Source organism: Rhineura floridana, chromosome 12 (assembly GCF_030035675.1).
Source record: "Rhineura floridana isolate rRhiFlo1 chromosome 12, rRhiFlo1.hap2, whole genome shotgun sequence".
Lineage (NCBI taxonomy): Eukaryota > Metazoa > Chordata > Lepidosauria > Squamata > Rhineuridae > Rhineura > Rhineura floridana.
Genome location: NC_084491.1, coordinates 1,072,961 through 1,088,502, shown reverse-complemented (window position 1 = coordinate 1,088,502; position 15,542 = coordinate 1,072,961).

The following is a 15,542-nucleotide window of genomic DNA, read 5'->3' as shown; positions in this document are numbered from 1 at the left end:
GTAAATGTGCTCCTGCCCAGAATGACAGCAGGCAGCATGGCTAACAATAAAGGAAAGGGGGGGGGAGTCATATTCACTGTTTTTAAAGAAAGGTTTCAGAGCAGATCTATCTTCCCACCAACATTAGTCTGCTACAAAGCCACGTCTACTCTGAAGTATGTCCTGTTAAATGTGGGGCTCACTCCCCAGGAAGTGCTGGTGGCTGCCTTGCAGTAGGATTATGAAGTCTGTTTCAGTTCAGGATGTATGACAAAATGTGTTGGGATTTTTTTTTTAAAAAAGAACAAACTGGGACTTCATTCTTGGACAATCTGGGTGACCTCCTTAATAATCAACTGATTAGACAATCACTCTTCCTTTACCCTAACAGTGAGCTAAGAGAAGAAAAAAGTGAGGCAGGAAACAATGGGTGTTAATTTGTTAATGGCTGCTGTTAAAACCTCATTGAGATAGACATTTAAGGGAATATGCAGCATTTTAAAGCAAAGCTGATTATGAAGACAATACCGTAAAATTTGCTATGCTTTTTTTAAAAACGGAATTCCTATAAAAGCCACTAACAGCCTCTAGAAGTAAAAAAACAGCACAACCCCCCCGATTTGCAGATTGTGTCAATTTTCAGTACAGAATGTGAACATTGCAAATATTCTACCCAAGTCTACTCAAGTATAACGTGGTCACTTTCCCCCAGAGTTCCCATAACTGCCACTTCATCCACTAAGAATCAAGTCAAGGATAGCTGATCCCTTAGTTTATTTATTTATTAATTTTATATCCCACCGTTCCTCCCAGTAGGTTTTGTTTGGGTGGCAAACAAAAATACTAAAAGCACTCTAAAACATCTTAAAAACAAAAAACTTTAAAACAAAACATCCTTAAAAACATATTAATTTTTTTTTAAAAAAAAAAACAGCCTTAAAAACATCTGAAAAAGCAATTCCAGCACAGACACAGACTGGGAGAAGGTCTCAAATAAAAAGGCTTGTTGAAAGAAGAAGGTCTTCAGTAGGTGCTGAAAAGATAACAGAGATGGCACCTGTCTAATATTTAAGGGGAAGAAAGTCCAAAGAGTTGGTGCAACAACACTAAAGGTCTGCTTCCTATGTTGTGCCTCCTGATAAGATGATATCTGCAGGAGGCCCTCACCTGCAGAGTACTGGAGCAGAAAGTTATCAGCAACAAAAGTTGGAAATTTCTTAGAGGGCGTGTTTGGCAGAATTTCTCTCTCAACAGATATAAGAGTAATTAAAGTCCCTCATTACTACCTCATCGTGCCTCCTTGAAACATTGGCAATTTGCTTTTCAAAAGCTTCATCCTCAGCTTCTCCTTGATTGGGTGGTCTGTAGTAGACTCCAACCACCATGTTCCTTTTATTCCTTGTCCTATTTATTTTAATCCAGATGCTCCCAATGGGGCTATCAAGCTTATCCTTCTGTATTTCTGTGCAGGGATATTTTTAACATATAGTGCAACTCTGTCTCCCTTTCTATTCCTTCTGTTCTTTTTGAACAAGTTATATCCTTCAGTTGCTGTATTCCAGTCATGGGAGTCATCCCACCAAGTTTCTGTCATACCCATCAAGTTGTATTTACTCTCGCGTATTAGGAGTGCAAGTTCATCCTGTTTGTTTCCCATACTCTGGGCATTAATATACAGATATTGAAGACCATGTGCTTTATAGTCTGCTTCCTTCCTACATTGTTATGAAGGCTATTATTGGGCCCCATTAGAACCATTCTCTCAGTTCCTGTTACTGTGCATAAGTGTTCATCAATCATTACCTCCATGTTTACATCTCCCTCCCCCTTAGGATTTAGTTTAAAGCCATCCTGATTAAGTTCTCCCTGCTGTGGCCAAACACATTCTTCCCAGTCCTTGTGAGGTGCACCACATCACTTGCCAGCAGTCTATTCTCCAGGAAGTGTAGAGATTTGTACAGATCTGTAGCTCAAAACAGTTTCTAATGAACCCAGACAGGGTGTCTCTGAAACTGAGCAATTACAAGACTATGTGAGGAGTACACCAGGGAGGGGAAACAGGGAAGAAGGCTAGAATGCTATCACCCCACCCAACACTCTCCAATCACAGTGCTTGGAAAGAGGTGAAGTCTTAAAATGCAAAGATCTTTTGTAAGTTCTGTCTCTTAGAAAGGTTTGGTGGGGGTTGGTTAGCATTTGTTCAGCTAGTGTATGTTCTTTCCTAATCAATCCCAGAGAACAAATCTTCTGGGAGAATGGCTTACCGTACATAAAATGGCTGCCAGCTAACAGAGATGGGTGTTCTGAGGCTGAAAAACAGGTAATAATTCCAAAGACATACAGACTTCAGCTATTGAAATTGGTCCACGATCTACCTGTGACTGGGCATATGGGAATTGGGAAAATGCATTTAGTAGACATTTAGTAATCAATTTATATTGGCCAAATATCTCTTAGGATGTTTCAGAGTACTGTTAAATATTGTGAGGTCTCTCAAAGAGTGGGAAAGGGAGTGTCAGTCTTTGCTGGCTGAGTTGAAATAGTCTATAGCAGCAATGAAGGAATTAACAGACAATAGCCAGTGGCCAGGTCAGAAATCTGTCAGGCTTGAGTTGAGGAGGAGTGGCCAGCAAACACCACAAGCACTGAAAGAGGTTGCAAGGCAGAACAGATGAGGAACAGGTGAGTCCTTGGGCAGTCCGAAAGTCAAGGTACTAGCAATCCAATCAGGCAGGGTGGAGTCGAAGGCCCGGGATCACAAGCAGTGCTAGCAACTATCTGACACTGGTTCAATGTTGTTTCCAGCAAGAGCACAAGCCACTCACAGCCTTTTAAGCTCAGCATTTGAGGCCAGGTGTTTGCAATCAGCCTTCCCTCTTGTGAGAGCTTGTGGTTCTTACATGGGGCAATCACTTTTGTTGTTCCAACCCCCGTTGATGTCTCCTCTCTGCTGGGGTTGGAGTAGCTTCCTGGTCACTCACTGAATCTGACAGGAGGGCTTCAGCAGGGACCTGTTCCTTGTCTGATGGTGTAGAGTCTTGAGCTGCCTGTCTGCTCATCCCTTTCCCTAGGTCTGAGGTCTCCCCTTCCTCTTCATCCTCTGATGAGTCCTCCAAGGGAGGCATGACAGGGAGGGGGAAAGATTTAAACTCCATTACAGCCATTGCCCTTAACTGGGAAAGCCTTCTATTGAGTGGCTATGGACATAGTAGACCCATTTACAAAAACTATTCAGAATGGGAAATGCTTTGTGGTTACAATGGTTGATTTTGCAACTTGTTTCCCAGATACTGAGGCTCTCAGAAACATAAATGCTGTGTCAGTAGCAGAGGCCCTATTAAAAACATTATCTTGTTTAGGATTTCCCCATGAATTATCTGATAGGGGAACTGTATTCCTGTCAGATGTAATCAAATGTTTGTGGAGGTGTTATGTTATAAAGTGGAGAACCAGTGTGGTGTATTGGTTCAGGTGTTGGACTACGACCTGGGAGACCAGGATTTGAATCCCCACATAGCCATACAATACAATATTTATTGTGCGGTCAATGACCCGTTATACATAAAGTTACATAGAGGCGTTTAAAAGAACAGACAAATAAAATTTCAATAAAAGTTTACAAATAAAAGCTATCATTGCAGAGAGTTAGTGATTTTGCCACGTATGGATTGGGCCAAATGGAGAAATTTGGCAACCCCAAATGAAATGGGTTTGTTTTTACCACTTAGTAGGAAATATAATTGGTCTGTAGATGTGCAATGAGGTGGAAGATATTTAAATAAGGGATTTAGGAGCTTGTCTCATGGAATGGTATAGAAGGGGCAGATAAAAAGGACATGTGTAAGGGATTCAATTTCGTTACAGGGACAGGAGCAAATACGTTGGTCTTGTGGGATGCCCCGATAGCGGCCTTCTAGAAGGGCTGATGTTAGGCAGTTAAACCTGGCCCTAGTGAAAGCTATTCTATAGCAAGGGCGGTCTAGGAACTCTAAGTATGGGGCAGGGAAAGGGGTAAAGAATCTCAAGCCAGAGTATAATGGGGAACAGGTTTTAGCAGCCTTAGCTATGTCCCGCTGGAGGTCTATGTCTCTTAATCTCCTGTGTATGGTAGCTTTAATTATGTTTGGGTCTAAGGTAGTTAGTGATTCCCATGACATACCGAGGGAGGAAAATTTATGTAGGATCGATTTGGCCCAAGAGGAATTAAAGAGATCTAGTTGAATAGCAAAGGAATGTCCCTGCGTATGGTTGGAGGAGGCCATTTTGGCCCAGAAACACAGTGTACGTGACCAAGCAAGGGATTCTAAGGAGGGCATTCCTGTTTCAAGTCTCAGTACAGCGTTGGGAACGCAGCGAGGTACACCTAGGATGGCACGAAGGAAATTAGTTTGAATCGCTTCTATTTTGGGACGTATATTTCAAATACGCTGTATTTTTCAATTGTATCTTGTATCTTAACGATTTTGTTCGTCGCCTAGAGTGGCCATCGGCCAGATAGGCGACAAAGAAATTACATTTATTATTTATTATTATTATATTAGGGATCCAGATTGGGCTACCATACAAAAGTTGGGAAGTAATCTTGGCAGCAAATACTTTAATAGTTGCAGGGACGTATTGAGCGCCTTTATGAAAGTGATAGCGTAGTAGCGCTTTGGCTGTAGTCCTAGCCACGGTGACAGAGGCTCGAATATGAGGGGTCCATGATAGTGAGGAATTAAACGTGATCCCCAAGTATTTGTAATCTCAAACCTGAGTGATCCTCTGACCATTAATTCTCCATTCTGGCGTTGCTAATCGTGGGGAAAAAATCATAATCTTTGTTTTAGAAAAATTGATAGACAGATGATTAGTAGTACAATAGGCCATGTATGCACGTAAAAGCCTTCTGAGGCCTATTTTAGATAGAGATAATAAGGCCGTGTCATCAGCGTATAATAATAAGGGGCAGGCTTGATTGGCTATTTTGGGGGAATGGAAGTTGACTGATTGACAATGAGAACTGAGATCGTTTAAAAAAAGATTAAAAAGTGTGGGGGCCAGTATGCATCCTTGTCTGACTCCCCTGTTAGCCAAAATGGGATTAGTCATTGAGCCGTCAGTACTACATCGAACCCGAAAGGTGGAGGACTGGTGAAGTTGGAAGATGAGAAATAAAAGGCTTTTTTCGATGGAGGTTTGCGAAAGTTTTTTCCAGAGTCTGTCTCTAGGGATTGAATCAAAGGCCTTTTGGAGGTCAATAAAGGCCACATATAGACCTCTGCCTAGGGGGCTGTTATATTTTTCAGCTAGATGTCTCAAAAGTATGCAGTGGTCTAGGGTAGATCTATTTTTCCTAAAACCTGACTGTTCGGGGCCAAGAATAGATTTCTCCTCAATCCATGAAGTCAATCTAACATTAAGATATGAGGCATACAGTTTCCCTACTATAGATAGTAGGCTGATGGGTCTATAGTTGTTAGGATTATCCTTGGACCCTTTTTTATATATAGGGATCACGATTGCTTCAAGCCATGAAGATGAAATAAGGCCGGAGGAATTTATCCATGTAAAAAGATTGGAAAGAATTGGAGCCCACCATGAAGAATGAGTCTTCAATAAGTCGGGGGGAATAGAGTCCAGTCCTGGAGCTTTACCAGATTTCAAGCCATTGATGAGAAGGATAATCTCATCCTGAGTAACAGGATTCCAAGGGGGAAGTTCTGAAATATTTGGACAGTTTAACTTAAAGGAATGAGTTCCAGTGATATCCTTGAATAAAGCTGAAAAATGGTTTTCTCATACCTGGGAAGGGATGTGACAAGCAACTGAATTGTGGGAAGCAAAAGAGTCCGAAACCATGGCCCAAAATAGCTTAGAGTTGTTTAATTTGGCAGCATTTATTAGTGACTTCCATCCTGCACGAATAAATTGTTTCTTTTTAAGGCGTAACATAGATTTATACTTGCGTTTGGTGACGTAGTATTCTGGCAGAAGATGGTTTAAATTGTTCATTCTATATTGGGAGTAGATCCTTCTTAGATTTTTCTTAGCTTCAACGCATTCGCTGTCAAACCAACGACTCTCGTTATATGAGCCGTATGGTCTGGGGGGAATGGGGTTGCATTTTAAAAAAGGAACTAATGCTAGAGTCAGGTCAGAATAGGCAGCAAGTTTGAATTGAGAGTCTGTGGTCTTTATTATCCTTTCCTTGAGCTCCAGAGCCGGGGGGGATATCAAGAATGCCATTAATCTATCTGAAATGGCCTGGGACCATTTAACTGTTCTATGTCTGAGTTGGATAGAACTATTATTATGAGATAAGAAAGTGGATTTAAGATGGGCTGTCTCGGTGGTTGAAATTGACAGCAATAGTGGGAGGTGGTCACTATCTAGCCTAGATCCTACTGAGAAATGGGTAATATCTTTAAGTAATATAGGGGAGACTAGAGCATAATCGACCAAACTACTGCCCCGACCCGAAATAAAGGTAAATTCAGCACGTCCGTCATATTGGCTATGGCCATTCAAGATTGAAAGATTGAAGCAGCCCGCCATAAGTATTAAGCGGGTACCTCTGAAGTTTTTGGTCTTTGGAAGACCATTCATAGGGAGACCATATTTTGTTAAGGTCTATGGTGTCCCATAGGTTAGAGGAAAACATGGTGGATTTATTTGGACCTATCCTGGCGTTAAGATCACCCATTAAAATTAAGGGAATGTGGGGAAAACGTGATTCAGTGTCCAGGATATAAGTCTCTAAGGTCTCCCAGGCTTCAGAAACGTCTTTCTTGGTTGGCAAAGGCGGGATATAGACATTAATTAGTAAAAGTGAAAGATCATTTAGTTTTAGAATAGCAGCCATAGCCAAGGATCCACAAGGGGGGAGTTTGGAGATAGTAGCAGCCAGAGAGGTTGCATATAAAATGGCCAACCCTGCTTTAGGTCTACTTCTGCCCTTAGATATAACAGCTGGGTTTTCGATGGTGTTGAAATCTACAAGAGAGATTGTATCAACTGCCCATGTTTCTTGGAGAAAAATTAAATCAAAATGGGAAATATATGATATCATATCAGGAGATTTGCATTTAGACGACCAGCCAGCAATGTTCCAAGAAAGTAAATTAAGAATGTCATTTGGTTTAGCAAATTTGGGAAGGTTAATACAAGGGGCATGGGAGATGAGGTTATGGGAACGAGATTTATGTTGTCAATGGAGTACCTTTGAATTGAGGAAGGAAGATATTTCATTGTGAGAGTCAGATAAATTGTTGCCCAAACCAACTGTGTTAGGGGAGGTAGGTGTAAGTAGTGAGGTCCCTGGAAACTGATTAGTATTAGGAAGGGCAGGTAAGGGATGATAGAAGGGCCGATCATTCGAGAGCGGTGCTGTCTCTTCAGGGAAAGTAGAATAGTTGAGGGTTGAGGCGGTCTCTGCTGGCCATTGTTTCTCTGCAGTGTTCCCTTTTTTAAAGATGTTCAACAGATGGTCCTTAAAATGTTCTAATCTTAGCAGAACGTCGAGTTGGTCCTGAGGGGACAGCATTGCGAAGGAGTGGGAGGCAGAGGTCTCTTCTCCGTTGGGGAAGTCACCATAAATTTTCATAAGAAACTGAGAGCTTGAAAGTTCCTTATCAGTGGAGAATGTCTGATTAGTTTCTCTGTCTTTGTGCCCCGAACTTGTAATAGATTGATCGTATGGGGGAGAGATAGACTTAATACTAGAAAGTGAACTGACAGGGGAATCTATGTTAATGGGCTGGGGTAATGTTAACGGTCTAGGGGGGGAAGTATTTAGAAAATAACGGTAGAGTAGAATACCTTGCCTTTGTAAAATCTCTTTTGCATCATATAGCCTGTTTGTCACATATTCAGAGTGGAAAGTGACAATAAGTCTCCAAGGTCTAGAATTATGGGAAAGATTAGTCATATGATTAATCAAGCTCTGCCTATATGTGGATTTAAGAGCACGACTAAAGCAAGAATCTAAAAAAGGAATATTCGGAAAGGAAAGTCGAGTGTCAGAGTTTTTTTGGTGGTAGATAACGGCGAGCTTCTTTGATTGTAACACTAGGTTCCAGGGAGGAGGCCCAGAAAATGTACTAGGAGGTAATGGGGGAATGGATTTTGCCTTTGTCCTAGATGAATATGAAGGATCTTTCTTCCTAATGGCCATTTGGTTCTTTGTTGATTGAAGAGTATTCAATCTAGGTGGATCAGGCTTAAAAGTTTGTCTTGCTGGACTAGACTTGGAAGAGGAGCCTTTCTCTCCAGAGGAATCCTTGGATCTAATAGAATGATGATCAGAGGTGTAAGTCGTCCTAGGGTGAGCCTTCTGGGAGGTAATTTTTTGGATGCCTGTGTCGCGAGGACGAAGAGTTGTCTCTGGATGTTTTATAGGAGGATCTAGGAGCTTAAAGAGAGGCTTGAAATTCATTTTCTTCCCTGGATTGTGTTTGACATTTTTGATGTTTTTAGATTTTTTTGTGTCCCTTATTGGCGCCTTGGAGGAGGGGTGTATCTTTGAGGTCCTTTTGTTAGCTATATTTGTAGTGTTAGAGGAGGTATCTGGGCTACAGTGACTGTTTTCCAATTTGTTAGATTTGTTACTAAGTAATACTCCCATGGCTTGGACTAATGTTGTCAATAGGCTGTTGGTCTCTGTGATATATGCTTTAATCGAGGACAGTTCTTTTAGCATAATATCATCTCTTTCCAGTAGGGAGGGATATGAGTCAGCTGTATTCTGCTGGATAGGCGTCTCGGTGGGAGGATAAGTAATTGCAAATGGAGTCGTAGAGTCCTGCAATTCATGCAGCGAGTCGAGAGTTAACAATTCTGTTGGAACATCATCATCCCCGGAAGAGCAATTAAAGCCTGCGTCCAAAAGTTCCTGTGCCAAATTCTTGGTTTGTGGAGGATCACTCATTAAATGATTAGAGAGCTGACGATCCAAAGTCCATTCAAACGGCTCCCTTCCCAAAGAAATTGGCTTTAACTTGGGAGGGAAGAACTGTGTGATCGTGAGTTATTGTTGGTTGTTCTCCTCAGATAAGCCTAATTCTCTGCATTTCTGCCTTGTGTAGACCATTATAAACCCCTACAATTCCTTTGACAAAGTTTATATTAAAAGGAATAAATAGCTGGGTCAGGCATGAATAAACAGTCAGTTAACAGAGGAGGCTTGTTTATGCTCTGTTTTCCGGAAAAGTGCCAGTGAAGGTTTTCAGTATAGTATGAACATAGGCAATTAACGGTGAGTAGATAAAAGTTGGCAGAGACTCGCGAATTATCTAAGCTGAACACTTAGATATTTATTTACTCTTCAGTGGGAGTAGTAGTAAGAGTCTTTTATAAATTCAAACAGACTTTGAACGACTTGCTCTATGAAAAAGCTCAGGGCAAAAGGAGGACAGTCTTGGAGAGAAGTTAAAACACTTCTTACCCTGGCTGCGGCTCAACCGGAAGTCCCACATAGCCGTAAAGCTCACTGGGTGACCTTGGGTGCATCACTGCCTCTCAGCCTCAGAGGGAGGCAATGGTAAACCCCCTCTGAATACCCCTTACCATGAAATTTCTATTCATAGGGTCGCCATAAGTAGGGATTGACTTGAAGGCAGTCCATTTCATGTTATAAAGCACCTCATATTTACAGCACATCATCTCCAAACAAATGGCCTTGTTGAAAAATACAGTGATACTCTGAAAAACAGCTAGTATAGCACAGTGGGGAGGAGAGTCTGGCTGGGAGTCTGGCTGGGAGTCTGTGAGTTCAAATCCCCGCTCGTGTCTCCTGGGTGTAAAGGACCAGCTAAAGATCACCCCACAGTGAGTGGCTCAGTGGTTACGTGCCCTGCCACCTGTGCAGCCGTGGGCAAGCTGCATCATCCCAAGAAGCCCAGTTGCCCCCCAGATTGCAGTTGCGGACAAGGAAGGGGCTGACTTGTGCAGCTGTGGCAAGCTGAGCAGGCCCTAGCCAGCTGGGGTGGACTAGCCTCAGAGGGAGGCAATGGGAAACCCCCTCTGAATACTGCTTACCGTGAAATCCCTATTCATAGGGTTGCCATAAGTTGGGATCCATTTCCATTTCCTGAAAAGCATGGTTAAATAATATGTAGCGGAACTCCATATGATTGGGAGAAAAGACTACCTTGTATGTTATTTGTTTATGGCGAAGTGCCCCAGGATTCAACTGGATTTTCACCCTTTGAATCGATGTTTGGGAGAAGGGGGAGAAGTCCTTCAGACCTTATGAGAAAAAGTCGAGAAGGTTTAGTTTCTGAGGAGCAAGTGACAATAGTACATTATATTATGGAGCTTCAACAAAGGTTAAAGGAAACAATGGAGCTGGCTCATGCAAATTTGGCCACTGCACAACAAAAGCAAAAAATGAGGTATGATCTAAAAGCCAAGACTAGAAGCTCTGAGACAGGAAAGAAAGTTATGATATTGGTCTTCTGCCTTAGAAACATAATAAGTTGGAAGGGGAGGGGCCTTATGTGGTCAGAGATAAATATGATCTTACTACCTATTCACTCTCAAAAGTGGAAGGTGGAAAGCAGGTAGTGGTACATGTTAACATGCTGAAACCGTATTATAGCAGAAAGGTTCCTGTATACCATCTATTTTACCATCAGAGCACTATAACACAGAGCAAAATTTATTCTAGAGAACAAAAAGGGGGGAGGCCTTGATCAAATGAAGTGTGTTAATGATACACCTAAAGATACCCAAGAAGCCATTCTTGAACTCCTGCAACAATTTTCACACATTTTAGTTCTAAAGCTGGGAGAATCAACCTCATAAGCCATGTATTAACACAAGGAATCATCCTCCCATACAAAAAGCTGCTTATAGAGTGAATGGGAAGGTGCTTGCAGATATTAGGAGGGAGGTTCAGGAGATGCTGGAAGTGGGTGCTATCAAAGAGTCTAATAGCCCATTGGCCTCACCAACATTATTGGTCAATAACCAGATGGATCAGTTAGATTCTGTGTAGACTATCAAAAGTTGAACAGTTATGGATGCCTATCTTATACCATGGGTGGATACCTTATTAGATCTATTGAGTTCAGCCTCGGTGATATCTACCATAGACCTATGTAAGGGATTCTGGCAGATGCATTTAGAAGAAAGGTCCGGAGAAAAACCTGTGTTTGTAACAACAGATGGGACTTTTCAGTCCACTGTGCTCCCTTTTGGCTTGATGAATAGCCTAGCATCATTTCAGAGACTAGTTAACGAAGTGCTCAGATGCATGTCAGACTATACACTGCCATATACTGATAACATAGCCATTTATAGTGCAACATTAAAGGAGCATCTTCAACATCTGCAAAGTGTGGACTTCCGGGAAGGGTGACTTAGCCTGTGCCTGCTTTTGAGACGGGCTCCTGCCTCAAAAGAAGCTTATTCAGATATATCAGTCAGTTTTTTCTTTTTTTTTTGACTGATTAAACTTCTCCCGGGTAGGGAGAAACGAAGAGATTAACCTCAAAGCCTATTTTTGTTGGGACGACCAGATCTCATTAATTTATGGGACGAGGTCCAGCCGACGAAGGTGGGACGGATTTTCAACAGCAAGCTCTATCTGTTAAAGCGAAAGTTCATCTTATCTTCTAAGAGAGAACGCACTAACAGGCAAGCACCCTTCTTTCTATATTTTTCTTTTACTTGACTTAAATTGTTGCTGTTTAAAAGAGATTTGCCAGATTGATCAGTTTTTGACATCTCACTGGGGAGCCGTAACTTCTCTCTGCTACGCACTAATTAATAGCTTATCTCTGTTTTTGTTGCAAAAAGCTGTCCTGGATTTGCATTCTAAAGATACACACAGAAGAGGGATTTCTATTCCAGATTTTTATTTTGAGAAATATTATACTGTTTTGAGACTACTCTCTTTTTGGTCTATTTTATTTTGACGAATCTGTTTCTTGACGATTGCCATTAATTGCTTCGATCCTGGGAACTGCATTTTGTTTACTTAACTATTGGAGAGATAAGGCTGTCTGCTCTGTTTATACTGTGATGTCACCAAGTTTGGAGTATTAACCCAATTGTTGCTGAAATAAGAAGTGGTTTTCCTATATTTTTCTTTTAAAATGGCAATTAAGAAAGTGGCTGAGAATCTGGAAATAACTATGTTTCAGAGAATAATGAATGAGATTGAGATAACGAAAATTGAATTGAGTAAAATGAAGCAGGAGATTAAAGATATAAGGGTCCCTGTGAGAGAGGTGACCCTGGAAGGGGTCCCTGTGAGAGAGGAGACCCCGGAGATTGGAATAGGGGTCCCTGTGAGAGAGGAGACCCAGGAGACTGGAATAGGGGTCCCTGTGAGAGAGGAGATCCCGGAGATTGGAACAAACGTGGAACAGGAACAAGATTTGGAGTCTATGGACTTTAGAAATAAAATCTATTGTTTGGAACTTAATGTTATCTCTGAAGAAATTAATGAAGATTCTAGAGATAAAGTTATCAATGGCATGGATTATCTTCTGGACTGGAATGATGTGATGGAGCCCAATATAGAGAAAATCTATGGAATTAACTGCAGCCATGTGACAATGGAAAAACTTTTAAGAGATGACCCAGTGTATTTTGAAAAAAAGAACAGAGATATGATTTTACAGCAGTATTTCAGCAACTTATTCAGAATGGATGGCAAGAAAATATTTGGGATAGAGGTAATTCCCATCAGACTCTTATTATATGACTATGGCTTTGACAGCAAGATTATTATGGAATACTGATAATGGAAGATTGGATATTGAAATTACTGGACTTAACAAGACTACTGAAGATGGAAGATGGAAAATGGAACTAATAGAGATAATAGAACAATGGCTACTGAAATTACTGAACCTAACAGATTCTGATGTGATGGATTAATTGAAATGTTTATTTTGACTATGGTTATGACAATAAGATTATCATAATTAGTAATGAGATGGATTAATCGATATGCTTATCTGGAAAAAAAAATTGATAGATATATTTCTTAAAGAATTGAAACCTCTCTTTGACTTTTTGTGGAAAGAATAAAGTAATGTTTATGAGATTTGATGATTAAGTAAGATAACTACTGGAGGAAAGTGATTTTATAATATGACTTAAGAGACAGGATTGCTATATATTATAGACTTATAACTGATTTGATCTTTGACAAATGGGAAGTCAATATTTTACTCTTTATTTTTTATTTTTGTTTTTTTTTTTTTTCTTCTTTTCTTTTTTTCTTTTTGTTTAACTATTTTTGATTTTGTTTTTTGTCTTTGAATGTTTTATGATTTTGTCTTGTATGTTTTATGAAAATCTGAATAAAAATTATTGAAAAAAAAAACATCTGCAAAGTGTGTTAACTGCCATTGGAAGAGCAGATTTAACATAAAAGCCTGAAAGTGCTAGTTTGGTAAAAGGGAAGTGGTTTATTTAGGGCACAATGTGGGGAGTGGCTCACTAGCCCCACTATCGCTGGATGCCAAAAAAAAGTGGCCTATGCCTACAACCTCCCAAAAAAGTCAGAGCTTTCCTTGGACTTGCCAGTTATTATTGCAGATATATTCCAATGTTTGGAAAGATTGCAGCTCCACTGTATGAGCTAACCAAAAAGTTTTGTCCTGAAAAAGTAAAATGGGTGAAGGTTGTCAACTTGCTTTTGAACAACTAAAGCAAATACTATGTAAAGCTACTTTTCGTATGGCACGTAATCTTGACAAACCAATACTAGCCACAGATTCCTCAGAAATAGGAATTGGAGCTGTTTTGCTTCAAGAAAAAGATGGAATAAAACACCCAATAGCTTATTTTAGTAGAGAGAGAGAAAAAAAAATTACTCCTCTATACAAAAAGAGTGCTTAGCAGTCATCTGGGCACTAGAGAAAATCCAACCTTACATTTGGGGCCAGAGGTTCCGCATACAGATATATCATTGTGCTCTTCTGTGGCTTCAAATGATGAAGAATCAAAATCAGCTACTGCAATATTGGTCCTGGAAGCTACAAGAATACCAAGCAGACATTCAACATGTAGCAGGAAAAGAAAATGTCATCGTAGATGGATTGTCCCGAAGAAAGGTTGTGAGTTCTACAATCAAGTAAGATTCTTCAATCAGCTCAGAACTGAGTGCTAGTAACCTGGACTGTGATACTGGTATGGTTTGGGGTGGGTTTTTTTCTCCCTTTACAGGGGATCGTCATACCATCAAGGACTTTTGTAAAGGACTGTTCTCTTTGAGAGACTGGACTCTGTTGCAAACCCTCTGCATAGAACTTGGTGGGGTCAAGCTCCATCCTCCAAATTTATAATGGGGGAAGGATCTGTAACTAAATCAGAATTACTTATATGCTTAAAACTGTTATGAAATTGTGTTCAGGTAAGAAAGTGTTAATAGAATGTTAGTAGGTGCAGAGGACGTAAGACTGACAGGTGGGAGGAGTGGTGTGAGTGGGAATTATGAGGGGAGTTTTAAAGAGAAAAACTGTTGGGGTTTGACAGAGGTTGATTGGATTAGGGATCAAGAAGAGAACATCTAGTTAGAACGGTTGGGATTTGGGGGAGGATTTGATTGGGTTTAGTGGGGTAGGAGAGGTAGGTAGGATAGCAATAATAACTTATTCATTTACTACTACGTTTAACAACTTGTACATAATTAAAGTTTGCTTGATTCAAAACCCCATGTGTCAGCTTGGTCAAATGTGCTATCAAACTAAGGTCCTATTCTGTACCTTTACCTATACCAACTAAAAAGACAGATTACACCAGTGGTCACCTTTTGGGGAAAAGATGGTGAGTTTGAAGCTTGTGGTTCAGAGGGCATATCTGACCCAGCTGAGGCAGACTCCCTATGGATTTTCTGATCCAGGCATTTGGGAACCAGGAGGTGGTAATCCCAGAGACACAGGGACATCACAGTGCTCTTTACACTAAGGTCCTGTGTGTGGGCTTCCTATTGGGGCAGCTGGCTGACCACTGTGAGAACAGGATGCTGGACTAGGTGGGACATTGGCCTAATCCAGAAGAGCTCTTCTTATGTTCTTAACATTACATTAAGGAAAAAAGTGTTGGTTTTAAACAACAGAAGGGGTTTGAGTAAGGCAAAGATGGAGAAACAATGGGAGCGGTTTAAGTAGGGACAGAGGAACTGTTTTGCCAGAGGCAAGAAAGGTCAGGATTTCAAAGACCACAAAACACACTTGTGGAGAAAATTTAGTGCTTTGTTAAGCAAAGCTAATGCTTCTAGGCAGGCAGGCAGGCAGGCAATAAAACATTTATAAAAGCAGCTAATGTGTAAAGTTGTCATCTTACGTCTCCTTTCTGCTGTCCGGGAGCCCCAGATAAGAACAACAGAGAAATCCCAGGTGGGCACCCCCTTACACAGCACCGCACCTGAGCAGGAGTTAGGGACCCTTATGTATACCCAAAAGAACCCCTGGACTTGGGTGCAGATTTGCACCTGTGACTTTAACTTGCTATACCTGTGGGGATGGTTTTTTTTAATTTGGGTCTCATCCTTCTGCCTTTGTTTATCAATTTTGTTGGTCAGTGGCCTGCTTTGTAGCAGCCTGATCCATTGTAGCTGCCTT